Below are 14,403 nucleotides of genomic sequence, written 5' to 3' on the forward strand. Positions count from 1 at the left end.
GAAGTATTTTCTTCTTAGAAAATAATAAAGTCAAAATAAAGTCAAATTCCTTCCAGAAAAGCAATTTTCAGAGTATGTATGTATGTTAATGTAAGGATATTTATACTGTTATCTTTATTCCAGGTACAGTTCAGGCTCATTTAAGGTTGAGCAAGTTTTTGATTCAGTTTAGAAGGTCGGTTTAGCAGGTTAAGTTTAGAATCAAGTTTACTTTCTCTCCCAGCAGGGCTTCAGGGCAGTTTGTGGGGAGTTTGTTTAGCAAGCTACATCTTATTGGAACAGGAAGATTAGATTCTCAGATTTGTGAAAGATTCATTCTGACCAAATTGGAAAGGTCTCAGTGTCTAAGAAACTATAAAGAATCAGTGAGTAGAAATTTAAAGAATTGAAATAGAACATAAGAACTGGGAGCAGGAGTAGGGAATTGAGCCCCTGAAGTGTGCTCTGCCATTAGACGTGATCATGGCTGATCCCATCTTGGTCTCGATAACTCTTCAACTCACTAGTAATTAAAAAGCTATCTCCCTCCTTAAATTTACTCAATGTTCCAGTATCCACCACACCCTGGGATATTGAATTCCACAAATTCATGACCCTTTGAGAGATATAATTTTTCCTCATCTCTGTTTTAAATCTGCTATCCCTTATCCGAAATCTATGACCTGGCACACAGCTTGCCGCAAAAGCAGAAACATTCTCTCGTCATTCACTCTGTCAAACTCCTTTAACATCTTATATACCTCAATTAGATCTCCTTTCATTCTTCTAAATTCTGGACAGTACAGGCCTAAACAGCTGAATCTCTCCTCACAAGACCAGCTCCTCATCTCTGGAATCAAACTGGTGACCTCCTTTGAACTGCTTCCAATACAACTACATCCCTCAAGTAAAGGGACCAAATTTTTCTAAAAATTTATGTGTGGTCTCAGTAATGCCTGGTATAGATGCAGCAACTCTATTCCTTTAGCAATAAGTGCCAAATTTCTATTTACCTTTCTTATTACCTGCTGTATCTGCTATTACTTTTCTATGATTCATGTACAAGGCCTTCGATCCCTTTGCACCACACAACTCTGAAGTTTCTCTCTCAATTTACATAAGTTGTCTTTGAATTCCTCTGAAAAAAATAGGTAACTTCACACTTGTCCATATTAAGTCTCAGCTGCCAAATTTTGGCCATTGACTTAAGCTATCCACATCAATTTGTAGATTTTTATTTCTTCATTGTAACTTAATTTTCCACCTATTTTAATGTCACTGGCAAATTTAGCTTTTGTACCAACTATCCCCACATCGAAGTCATTAATATAGATTATGACTAGTTGGAACTGAGGATCAAACCCTGTAGTGTCCCACTAATTAACATTTTGCCAACCGGAAAAAAGATCCATTTATCTCAAATCTCTGCTTTCTGTTGGTTATAGAAGCTCATGCTATCTGTTTTTATATTTTGTGCTAGTTTTTTTCAAAATTTACTGTTGGTGTTTTGATGACATTTTAAATTAACCTTTGTTGATCTTGACAAGTTTCCCAATCTTCCAGCCTGCAATATTGCATGCCACGGTTTTATTCGGTAACCTTTAACTACCTATTCCACTAGAGGTACAATTTCTCGAGATTTCAGTTTCTGTAAAGGAAAACCTGTTTGAAAATAGGTTGACACTTTGCTTTGTTGTATTCATTGACATCTTTCTGTTTGTCTTCTATATTCAGATACTTTGCCTTGTTGTTTCTTTCAGTGTTGTTTATGGTTATTCTGTGCTAAAGAAAATCTGCAGTCTGGTGAGAATACGTTTGAGTGACTAGTAACTATGTTAACTCACTAAAAAAGGAAAAAAAATCAAGATAATAAAGTGTGAAGCTGGATGAACACTGCGGGCCAAGCAGCATTTCAAGAGCACAAAAGCTGACGTTTCGGGCCTAAACCCTTCAGAGATGGGGATGGGGTGAGGGTTCTGGAATAAATAGGGAGAGAGGGGGAGGTGGACCGAAGATGGAGAGAAAAGAAGATAGGTGGAGAGGAGAGTACAGGTGGGGAGGTAGGGAGGGGATAGGTCAGACCAGGGAAGACGGACAGGTCAAGGAGGTGGGATGAGATTAGTAGGTAGGAAATGGAGGTGCAGCTTGAGGTGGGAGGAAGGGATGGGTGAGAGGAAGAACAGGTTAGGGAGGCAGAGACAGGCTGGGCTGATTTTGGGATGCAGTGGGTGGAGGGGAAGAGCTGGGCTGGTTTTGGGATGCGGTGGGGGAAGGGGAGATTTTGAAGCTGGTGAAGTCCACATTGATACCATTGGGCTGCAGGGTTCCCAAGCGGAATATAAGTTGCTGTTCCTGCAACCTTCAGGTGGCATCATTGTGGCACTGCAGGAGGCCCATGATGGACATGTCATCTAAAGAATGGAAGGGGGAGTTGAAATGGTTCGCGACTGGGAGGTGCAGTTGTTTATTGCGAACCGAGCGGAGGTGCTCTGCAAAGCGGTCCTCAAGCCTCCGCTTGGTTTCCCCAATGTAGAGGAAGCCACACCAGGTACAATGGATACAGTATACCACATTGGCAGATGTGCAGGTGAACCTCTGCTTAATGTGGAATGTCATCTTGGGGCCTGGGATAGGGGTGAGGGAGGAGGTGTGGGGGCAAGTGTAGCACTTCCTGCGGTTGCAGGGGAAGGTGCCGGGTGTGGTGGGGTTGGAGGGCAGTGTGGAGTGAACAAGGGAGTCATGGAGAAAAAGAGGAGGGGGTGTAGCATAACTAATCAGAGAGGGTATCACAGCTACAGAAGCTTCCATTGTCGAGGAAGATCTGCCTACTGAGTCACTATGGGTGGAAATTAGAAACAGCAAGGTTGTTGTAATGGGTGACTTTAACTTTCCTGATATTGATTGGAACCTGCTTCGAGCAGAAGATTTGAATGGAGCTGTATTTGTAAGGTGTGTTCAGGAGGGTTTCCTAACGCAGTACGTTGACAGGCCGACGAGGGGAGAGGCCATTCTATACTTGGTGCTCGGAAACGAGCCGGGGCAGGTATCAGATCTTGTGGTGGGAGAGCATTTTGGTGATAGTGACCATAACAGCCTCACATTCTACATAGCTATGGAGAAGGAGAGGATTAGGCAAAATGGGAGGATATTTAATTGGGGAAGAGGAAACTATGACGCGATTAGACCCGAGTTAGGAAGCATGGACTGGGAGCAATTGTTCCATGGTAAGGGAACTATAGACATGTGGAGACTGTTTGAGGAACAGTTGTTGCGAGTGATGAGTAAGTATGTCCCTCTGAGACAGGCAAGAAGGGGTAAGATAAAGGAACCTTGGATGACGAGAGCGGTGGAGCTTCTTGTGAAAAGGAAGAAGGTAGCTTACATAAGGTGGAGGAAGCTAGGGTCAAGTTCAGCTAGAGAGGATTACTCGCAGGCAAGGAAGGAACTCAAAAAAGGTCTGAGGAGAGCCAGGAGGGGGCACGAGAAAGGCTTGGCAGAAGGAATCAGGGAAAACACAAAGGCATTTTACACTTATGTGAGGAATAAGAGAATGGTCAAAGGAGGAGTAGGGCCGATCAGGGATAGCATAGGGAACTTGTGTGTGGAGTCTGAGGAGGTAGGGGAAGCCCTTAATGAGTTTTTTGCTTCTGTCTTTACGAAAGAAACGAACTTTGTAGTGAATGAAACCTTTGAAGAGCAGGTGTGCATGCTGGAATGGATAGAGATAGACGAAGCTGATGTGCTGAAAATTTTGTCAAACATTAAGATTGACAAGTCGCCAGGCCCGGACCAGATTTGTCCTCAGCTGCTTTGGGAAGCGAGAAATGAAATTGCTTCGCCACTTGTGAAGATCTTTGCATCCTCGCTCTCCACTGGAGTCTGAGGACTGGAGAGAGGCAAATGTAATTCCTCTCTTCAAGAAAGGAAATAGGGAAATCCCCAGCAATTACAGACCAGTAAGTCTCACGTCTGTCGTCTGCAAGGTGTTAGAAAGGATTCTGAGGGATAGGATTTATGACCATCTGGAGGAGCATGGCTTGATCAAATACAGCCAACACGGCTTTGTGAGGGGTAGGTCATGCCTCACAAACCTTATCGAGTTTTTTGAGGATGTGACTAGAAAACTTGATGAGGGTCGAGCTGTGGAGGTGGTGTATATGGACTTCAGTAAGGCATTTGATAAGGTTCCTCATGGTAGGCTCATTCAGAAGGTCAGGAGGAATGGGATACAGGGGAACTTAGTTGCTTGGATACAGAATTGGCTGGCCAACAGAAGACAGCGAGTGGTAGTAGAAGGAAAATATTCTGCCTGGAAGTCAGTGGTGAGTGGGGTTCCACAGGACTCTGTCCTTGGGCCTCTACTGTTTGTAATTTTTATTAATGACTTGGATGAGGGGATTGAAGGATGGGTCAGCAAGTTTGCAGACGACACAAAGGTCGGAGGTGTCGTTGACAGCATAGAGGGCTGTTGTAGGCTGCAGCGGGACATTGACAGGTTGCTGAGATGGGCTGAGAGGTGGCAGATGGAGTTCAACCTGGATAAATGCGAGGTGATACATTTTGGAAGGTCGAATTTGAAAGCTGAGTACAGGATTAAGGATAGCATTCTTGGCAGTGTGGAGGAACAGAGGGATCTTGGTGTGCAGATACATAGATCCCTTAAAATGGCCACCCAAGTGGACAGGGTTGTTAAGAAAGCATATGGTGTTTTGGCTTTCATTAACAGGGGTTTGAGTTTAAGAGTTGAGAGATCTTGTTGCAGCTCTATAAAGCTTTGGTTAGACCGCACTTGGAATGCTGCGTCCAGTTCTGGTCGCCGTATTATAGGAAAGATGTGGATGCTTTGGAGAGGGTTCAGAGGAGGTTTACCAGGATGCTGCCTGGACTGGAGGGCTTATCTTATGAAGAGAGGTTGACTGAGCTTGGTCTCTTTTCATTGGAGAAGAGGAGGAGGAGAGGGGACCTAATTGAGGTATACAAGATAATGAGAGGCATAGATAGAGTTGACAGCCAGAGCAGAAATGGCTAGCACGAGGGGTCATAATTTTAAGCTGGTTGGTGGAAAGTATAGAGGGGATGTCAGAGGCGGGTTCTTTACACAGAGAGTTGTGAGAGCATGGAATGCGTTGCCAGCAGCAGTTGTGGAAGCAAGGTCATTGGGATCATTTAAGAGACTGCTGGACATGCATATGGTCACAGAAATTTGAGGGTGCACACATGAGGATCAATGGTCGGCACAACATTGTGGGCTGAAGGGCCTGTTCTGTGTTGTACTGTTCTATGTTCTATGTTCTATGGAGAGAGTGGTTTCTCTGGAAAGCAGACAAGGGTAGGGATGGAAAAATGTCTTGGGTGGTGGGGTCGGATTGTAGGTAGCAGAAGTGTCGGAGGATGATGCGTTGTATCCGGAGGTAGGTGGGGTGGTGTGTGAGAACAAGGGGGATCCTCTTTGGGAGGTTGTGAGGGATGTGTTGTGGGAAATGCGGGAGACGCGGTCAAGGGCGTTCTCGACCACTGTGGGGGGAAAATTGCAGTCCTTGAAGATCTGAGATGTGCGGGAATGGAATGCCTCATCCTGGGAACAGATGCGGCGGAGGCGGAGGAATTGGGAATAGGGGATGGAATTTTTGCAGGAGGGTGGGTGGGAGTAGGTGTATTCTAGGTAGCTGTGGGAGTCGGTGGGCTTGAAATGGACATCAATTACAAGCTGGTTGTCTGAGATGGAGACCGAGGTGTCCAGGAAGGTGAAGGATGTGTTGGAGATGGCCCAGGTGAACTTGAGGCTGGGTTGGAAGGTGTTGGTGAAGTGGATGAACTGTTCGAGCTCCTCTGTGGGGAGCAAGAGGCGGCACCGATACAGTCATCAATGTAACGGAAGAAGAGGTGGGGTTTGGGGCCTGTGTAGGTGCGGAAGAGGGACTGTTCCACGTAACCTACAAAGAGGCAGGCGTAGCTGGGGGGAGGTGGAGGGCGTGGGTGGTGTCATGGACGTAGGTAGGGAGTTCCTGGACCAAAGGGGAGAAAATGGAGTCCAGATAGGTGGAGATGAGTTCGGTGGGGCAGGAACAGGCTGAGACAATGGGTCAACCAGGGCAGGCAGGTTGTGGGTTTTGGGAAGGAGATAGAAATGGGCCGTGCGGGGTTGGGGAATAATAAGGTTGGAGGCTGTGGGTGGGAGGTCCCCTAAGGTGATGAAGTCATGGATGGTGTTGGAGATGATGGTTTGGTGCTCGGGGGTGGGGTCATGATCGAGAGGGCGGTAGGAGATGGTGTCGGAGAGTTGGCGTTTGGCCTCGGTGATGTAGAGGTCAGTGCGCCATACTACCACTGTGCCACTCTTGTCTGCGGGTTTGATGGTGAGGTTGGGGTTGGAGTGGAGGGAGCGGAGGGCTGCCCGTTCTGCGGGGGAGAGGTTGGAGTGAGTGAGAGGGGTGGAGAGGTTGAGGCGGTTAATGTCTCGATGGCAGTTGGAGATGAAGAGGTCGAGGGAGGGTAGGAGGCCTGGGGGTGGTGTCCAGGAGGAGGACTTGTGTTGGAAGCGGGTGAAGGGGTCAGTGGAGGGAGGGTTAGGCTCCCGGTTGAAGAAGTAAGCGTGGAGGCGAAGGCGGCGGAAAAACTGCTCCATGTCTAAATGTGACTGGTATTCGTTGATGTGTGGTTGTCGGGGGACAAAGGTGAGCCCCTTGCTTAGGACTGACCGTTCGTCCTCAGTCAGTGGGAGGTCTGGGGGGATGGTGAAGATACGGCAGGGCTCAGTGTGGCTGTCTCCTCTCGGTTTCATTTTGGGATCTAACCTGTCCTGTAGTACCATTAGCTGAGGTTGTATCATCACAGTGGTCCATACATAATACTCAAGAAAAATCTCTGCAGGCTGCTTCCTGGACTAAGTTTTTGGATACATTTATTGGAAACTACTGTTGCTACTCCAATGGAACTTCAGGATCAGAAAAGGATTGCCCCTTTTTACATCAATGTTTGGCAGCCAGAACACTGGAGCCGCACCTCTGAAAGAACTGTGTTTTCCAAACACTATTTCTAAGAGAGCAGACCTATTCAATGTACCGGTTGCAATACAGTCTGTAAAGATAGGAAGTCCAGGCATTAGACGTTGTCCCTAGTTCCACTTCCTCCTACAGTGCTAGGGTGGGAAAAAATTCTTCTCACAAGGTGCACGAGAATGACCTAATCATTGGCCAAGACACATCATGTCTTATATGAAGTTTAAATTGTAGCCCTTCCCGAAGAGAATTTGCAGGATTGCGGATTTACACTCCTCCAATTTTTTTTACTGAAACTTCTGTTTCTCGAATAGAATAGTAATTTACTGTCACTTGTATTTTTATAAAAATTACACCAAAATGTACTTAAGTTGCCATACTCCAGCACCTATACTAATAACGTAAATCAAGTAAAAAAAAAGACAAAGTCCATCTTTGTTCAATTCACAGCTCATGGGTTCTCAAGATTAAGGAAAAGACAGGAACCACATTCTCCACGACTGCTGCAGCAAGCCGACATCAAAGCTGCCGAATCTCAGGCTATTAGAATCCCGGGCTGGACCACCATGCTGCTGAAGACACTTCAGAAGCTGCCCCAAGTACCCATCTCATCGCTGAAGCAGACCAACAGGCCACAATGGCCATGAGGAACGGACCACACCACCTTCACTGCTGCCGTAGTCTCTTGTAATATCCTTCCTACACTGAAGCTGTTTAAAGGTAAGATGAATTTTGATGTTAAACATAAATCAAAGAATAAAAAGAATGCAGCAGGCGCATTGATTGTCAGCAGATGGTCCCAGAAGCCCAAACACTTCTACCTATCCTGCTGCCGACTCTTGGTCTCGTCCCCAACCCAGATTATTAAAGAAATTAAAGAAAGACTGTGTAGTTTTTATGAATTCCTCTTCGCCTCAGGATATCCCATACCATCTCATAAACAAGGCGAGTGAACAAGATTTAAATAATGTGGGGGGAGAAAAAAAGAGAATCGATAAACCAACTTGCACAAAGCAATGTCTCACAAACATCAAATGATGTTGGATCAAATATCAGATAATGTATTTCATGTGTGGAAGGAATATTGCCCTGGATACTGTGCAACATCCTGCTCTATTCGAGTTAGTGCTATGGAAATACTTTGCAACCACTTACCCTTTCAGTTTAAATTTCACCAAAAAATGCTGCTAACATCTTACAAATGGCTTCTAAGTCAATGCCATAAACTTGACTATAAAACTTTGTCATGGCATCCTCCAAACAAACTTCAAACCAATCATTGTTTTAAATGTCTGTGCTGATATCATAAAGGAAAATTCCTACAGCATAGAAATAAACAAAAAAATTCCCTTTCAGGGTCAGAGAGGCAATTCAATAGAAAATTTGAACCTAGGACACTTGCTAAAAACCCAATTATAATTCATTCAACAAGACATATCCTCTTCAATGGTTTGCACAGTGAGGCTAACACCATGTTTGTGGAAACCCATCCCAAAACAAGTGATTTCAGAAGGTACTACCGAAGTCAAATTTAACAGTGCACAATGTGGAAGAGCAGGAAATCAGTAACAGCATTTACTGGATTTCCTCATATAACTAAGCATGGGTGGTCACCAGAAGATTATGTCAGTTCAGATTTGTAACGGCAATGAAAACTGAAAGATTCACAATCATTCAAACCACAAAAATCTGGTGATAGGATTTTGGGGCCATCTGTTTTTTTTTAAATATAAAGCTGGTCATTACTTCAGCAACAGTGGAATGGAGTTATGAATAATGTTCACAAGATAATCACAACCACCTGCAGAGTCACTGTGGAATGGCTTTATTGTGTTCCATTGGGGTTCTGAAACAGTTCCTAGGAAAATCACAAATAACATCCCCTGTAGATGCCATAAAGCTCATCTTGTTTTTTTAGGATCTGCCTTTGTCATGACTAATCAGATCATTCCCACCACTCCTTTGTTGTCCATCTGGATGGCACTGCATTCACTTGGTTACATTTATGTCTATTTACTCATAGTCAGAGAATCACTGGAAATTATTTCTCTTGCTGACAACCCCATCATCATCACTGGTGCCTTGCAAGGTTGAATCCTTGGCAGCCTCCTAATTGTCATTTATCGATATTTTTAACCAACCTGTTCAGACATATTCTGACACTCCTGTAAAGCTGGTGGAGCTTGAACCCAGTTGGAACTCTACCATCGTGCCCACCAGAGCCATACTTTTCATTCATATGCTTCTCCTTTCTGACATCAACAAACACAGCATCAGTTTTCATGTGCATCAATGACAGCCACTTCTACATCTGTTAGCCTTTCCAATGCCTCTAAATTGTCAAAAACTCAAGGATTGGATAGCAGTAATTTCCTTCATCTACATGAGAATCAAAGACATTAACTGGGGTTCTGTCAGGCTGAAGTTTGGGGTATACCCAACAGTTCCATGGGAGAAAGCCAAAAACGGTCAGTGATTTATGCAGTCACTGAGATAATAGGAACTGCAGATGCTGGAGAATCTGAGATAACAAGATGTGGAGCTGGATAAACACAGCAGGCCAAGCAGCATCTTAGGAGCAGGAAAGCTGTTGTTTCGGGCCTAGACTCTTCATCAGTGTCTAGGCCCAAAATGTCAGTTTGCCTGTCCCCAAGATGCTGCGTGGCCTGCTGTGTTCATCCAGCTCCACGTCTTGTTATCTCTAAGTAGTCACTGGTCAGCTTTCCCCACAATCAAGGTCCTCAGTGGCAGCTGTTCTGAAGCAGAAAATTCTACAATTCATAAAAGGAATCTGATAACAGGACACATAAAATAATGGTAGGAATAGTTACAGTCAACAGGGATTTAAGAAAGAGCAATCATGTTTAACAAACCTACTGAACTTCTTTGAAGATAATAACAAGCAAATCAAATCCAATCCAGTGATCTAAAGAGGATCACACAGAGTAAGGGAATATGTACTGGCAGGGATTGAGAAAACAGAGTGGGAAGAAATGAGTAATTTTCAGGTTGCCAGGCTGTGATGAGTGGAGTTCCGCACACACCAATGCTGGGCCATCAACTTGCCACAATCCCTACATTTGGACGTTGGTTCAAATTCACTACTGAATGACCTTTCTGACCCTGAAAGACAATTTTATATTTATTGACTGTTGGAATTTTCCTTTGTAATGAAAACATAGATTTTAAAAATAATGATTGCTTTAAAGTTTATAATATTTCAACTTTTAACCCTAATACCACGTGTAATTTTAAATCCTTATTTTGTAAATGGAGATTTAATGTAATGCTTCTAAATCTGCAGATGGTACAAAACTGGGATGAAGTGAGAGTTGTTAGGATGGTGCAATGACACTTCAAGGGAGTTTGGAGACACTAAGTGAGTGGCTACAAATTTGGCAGATTAATTACAATGTGGATAAATGTGAAGATATTCAGTTTGGAAAGTGAAACAGAAACAAGCAATCTATTTTTTAAATGGTTACAGAGGCGGTTCTCCTTGTTCATGAGTTACTGAAAGTTAACATACAGTACATCATGATAAAGGTAGAAAGTGACATGCTGTTTTTATTAAAACAGGATTTGAGTATGAGTATAAATTTGTCTCACTGTAACTATATAAATGCTTTTCAGCTCAAGCCTGGTTATTCGCCAGGTCTTGCTGCATCTGGAGATGAACTGCTTGACTACCTGAGGAGTCATGAATGATGCTGAATATTGTGCAATCATCTGCAAAAATCCCCACTTCTGACCTTATGATGGAGGAAAGATCATCGAAGCTGCTGAAGATGGTTGAGCCTTGATCACTATCCTGAGGAACTCTTGCAGAGGTATCCTGGATGAGATGACACAACCATCTTCCTTTGTAGCAGACATAACTCCAACTAGTGGAGTGTTTACCTCGACAACTATTGATTCTAATTTTGCTCCTTGGTGTCACACTAGATCCAATGTGGCCTTGTTATCAAGGGCTGTCGCTCTCATCTTACCTAAAGAATTCAGTTCATTTGTCCATGCTTGATACAGGGCTGTAATGGGGTCAGATGCTGAATAGACCCAGCAGAACCGAACTGAGCATCAGCAATCAGGATATTGCTAACAAAGAGCTGTTTATAGCACTGCTGATGACACCTTCCATCACTTTCTTGACGATTGAGAATAGAATGATGGGGCAGTAATTTGTCCTGTTTGTGTACAAAACATAGCTGAACAATCTTCCACATTGTCATGTAGAGACCAGTATTGTTGCTGTACTGGAACAGCTTGATCAGGGATGTGGCAAGTTCTGGAGCACATTCTATTACCAGAATGTTGTCTTTGTAGGTATTGCATTATCCAGTGCTTCCAGCTGTTTCTTGATATTATATGGAGTGATTTGAAATGGTTGACAACTAGCATCTGCAAAGTTGTAGGCCAATGGATGGAGTCGAGATGGATCTTAGCACTTTTGGATGAAAATTGCAGTGAATACTTCAGTGTCATCTTTTGCATTGATATTTTGGGCTCCCTATCAATAAAGATAGGAATAAATGTGGTGCGTACTCCTCCAGTGAATTGTTTAATTGTCCACTACCACTGACAACACGATGTGGCAGGACTGCAGAGCTTAGACCTAACCCAATGGTTGTAGAATTGCTTAGCTCTGCCTGTTGCTTTCTGCTTATGCTGTTTGGCATGCAAGTCGTCTGTTTTCAAGCTGCATCAGGTTGATATCTCATTTTTAGGTATACTTGGCACTGCTCTCTTGGCATGCTGTCCTGCGCACTTCATTGAACTAGGGTTGTTTCTTTGCCTTGATGGTAGCGGTACAGTCAGGGTTATGCTGAGCTGTGAAGTTGCAGATTATGTTGGACTATGATTCTGCTCTTACTGATGGCCCATGATGGCTCACACACTCCTAGTCTTGAGGCACAAGGAGTACTCAAATGCAAAGGTGTGATTTCATCTCCACAAGGATGATGTGCTGATCACGCTTACTCAAACTGCCATGGATACTGCAGGCATGACAATGTGTTCAGATATATATTTCCCTCTTTGTGGTGTGCAGTCCCAGTCTAGCAGCTGACTTTTATGACTCGACCAGCTCAATCAGTAGTGCTGCCAGCACACCGTTCCTGGTAGTGACCAATGAAATCCCCCACTCAGAGTACAATATGCATCCTTGCCACCCTCAGTGTTTCCTCCATGATGTCCAATATGGAGGAGTTCTGATTCATCACATCCCTCTTCTTTAGCCAGTATGTCTGCATCATGCTGTTGCTTTGTGAAGACAAAGATCTCATTCTGAACCTGGTCCACATCATCACCAATGCACCAAGTTACCTTGTACATCTCTGTCAGATTATCTCTCAGCTTCAAAAAATTTGCCTTACTCCAGTTTGGAACTTCTAATCCTTTTATACCTTTGTCTCTTTCCATAATAGTACACAATCTAACTGCATTACTTTTACTATCTGCAAAATCGTCATGCACTGCCAGGTCATCCACTTGCCCAGACTTACTTTGTAAGATTAAATCTAGAACTGCACCATCTCTCATTAGACTCACGACTCGCTGGCTAAAAAAAGGTCTCTTGAAGGCAGTTTTGCGCTCTCTATGCTTTTCACAAAGTTTGTATCTAGGTTGATATTTTCATGTTAGTTGAAGCTATTTGTGCCCTATTGTTTTGGAACTCAGAAATGTGTGTACATATTTGCTCCTCTAATTCTCTTCCCTGTATTCGGGGGTCTAGGGTAAACACCAAGCAATGTGGCTGCCTGACTTTTGTTTAACCCACATGTTCTCATTTGATGCTTCACTTACTGTATCAAACCACCCCCTCACAAGTGAGATTGATTATTTAACTAATAATGTGACACTTCCATGGGTTGGGAGTAGGGAGGAGGTCCTCTGCAGCGCAGCAGCAGTATCCCTACCTTTGAATCAGGAGATCTGGGTTCACGTCCTTATTTGCTGCACAGGTGTGTATCATAACATATCTGAACAGGTTGAGTAAAAATATCTGTAATGCCCTTTTGTTTTTTTAATCTCCTTCTCCATCCCGCCTTAAAAAAAACCCTCTGTATATAAGGACACGGAGCTATTTCATCTTTGCTCCTCATTAAGCCAATTTTCTTCGATAGAAAATATACCATACTGCCATGTGTGTATCTATACCCTCAGATCACTGGCTTTATTCGTTATTTTTCCTTACATTTACATATTTCAATACTGAGAATTTCTGTACGTTTTTTAACTTCTGTTGCCTCTATTTTTCAGAGTCAATCAAGTTTCTGCCTTCTGTTCCTTGCTCTAAACTTGTGCCAGGTTCTCATTCCCCTACCAATCTAGGTTAGACATTCCCCACCAAAACTTACAAATCTCACTGTCAGGATCTTTATCCCAGTCCTGTTCGGGTGTAAGGGGTCTACCATGTACAAGTTCGATCTTCCCCAGAATTTCAGAATTAACATCAACCATTCTGCAGTCAAATTCTGCATACAATTGTGTGGAAATTTGCTATTGTCATACCAAACGGCTGCAGGTATAAGGGCAATCAAAAAGTCTTCGTGTTTGAGTATAGATTAGTCATTAACTAATTTACTGGCAGAATATGGCTGAGGGCTGAATTGTGTAGTCCTGTTCCTACTCTTTATGGAAACTCATTAATTGTTCATGCTATGTCAATCTGAAACACAAAACAAGGTAGAAGACTGAAAATACTTAACATTAAAACATTTAAATACATACTTCAGTCCAGCACAAACAATTGAAACAGACTAGTAAATGGCATTAAATAAATTTCAAAATCATCATTATTAACTAGAGGAATTAGACAACTGAGAGCGTTTTGAATTCCAAAGGAAACAAAGGCAAATTCAAACAGTAATTTTCATTATGTGAATTCTGACCTGTGGGACTGTTTTGCTTCTTAAGTAACAGATACGTACAATTCATAGCATTTGGGGACACAGGAGGATTTATTCAGTTTTAGATGTCAACTGGCAATATTTTTATTTTGTCCAGTAATGTTCACATAATACTTGTACCATAAAATGGTCAGGAAAAGAAATGTGCAATTCATTACTTGTTACTTATAACTCCAAATGCGTAGGTTCATGCTATCACACCATATAAGTCCACATTAAGTCAGTTTTCTGGCAATTCAATGATTCATTGCTGTACACATACTGCACGCTACTGTAAAGAACCAGACAGAGATTAAAATATTGGGTAACTTAAATATATAATGTAAACCATCATTTAAGTCATCAAGATATTAAGAGTAGAGGAGCAGGCAGATAGAGAGAAAAACAATTTGCTGTCAGGGTAGCTAGCATCAGAGGTCATATTGTAAAAACTAAACCTAGACCTTCCAGAGGTGAGAATTACTTTGAAAAAGGTTTATAGAAGTTTGGAACTTATTTCACAAATCCTACTTGATATT

At 43.0% G+C, this 14,403-nt stretch overlaps 1 protein-coding gene across 7 annotated transcripts in view; it reads right to left on the minus strand.

Moving 5' to 3' along the window:
- The window catches only part of invs (inversin), a 301,666-nt gene that overhangs the window by 194,134 nt on the left and 93,129 nt on the right, over window positions 1–14,403 (minus strand). The window lies entirely within an intron of this gene.

The sequence above is a fragment of the Stegostoma tigrinum genome, chromosome 2 (assembly GCF_030684315.1).
Source record: "Stegostoma tigrinum isolate sSteTig4 chromosome 2, sSteTig4.hap1, whole genome shotgun sequence".
Classification (NCBI taxonomy): Eukaryota; Metazoa; Chordata; class Chondrichthyes; order Orectolobiformes; family Stegostomatidae; genus Stegostoma; species Stegostoma tigrinum.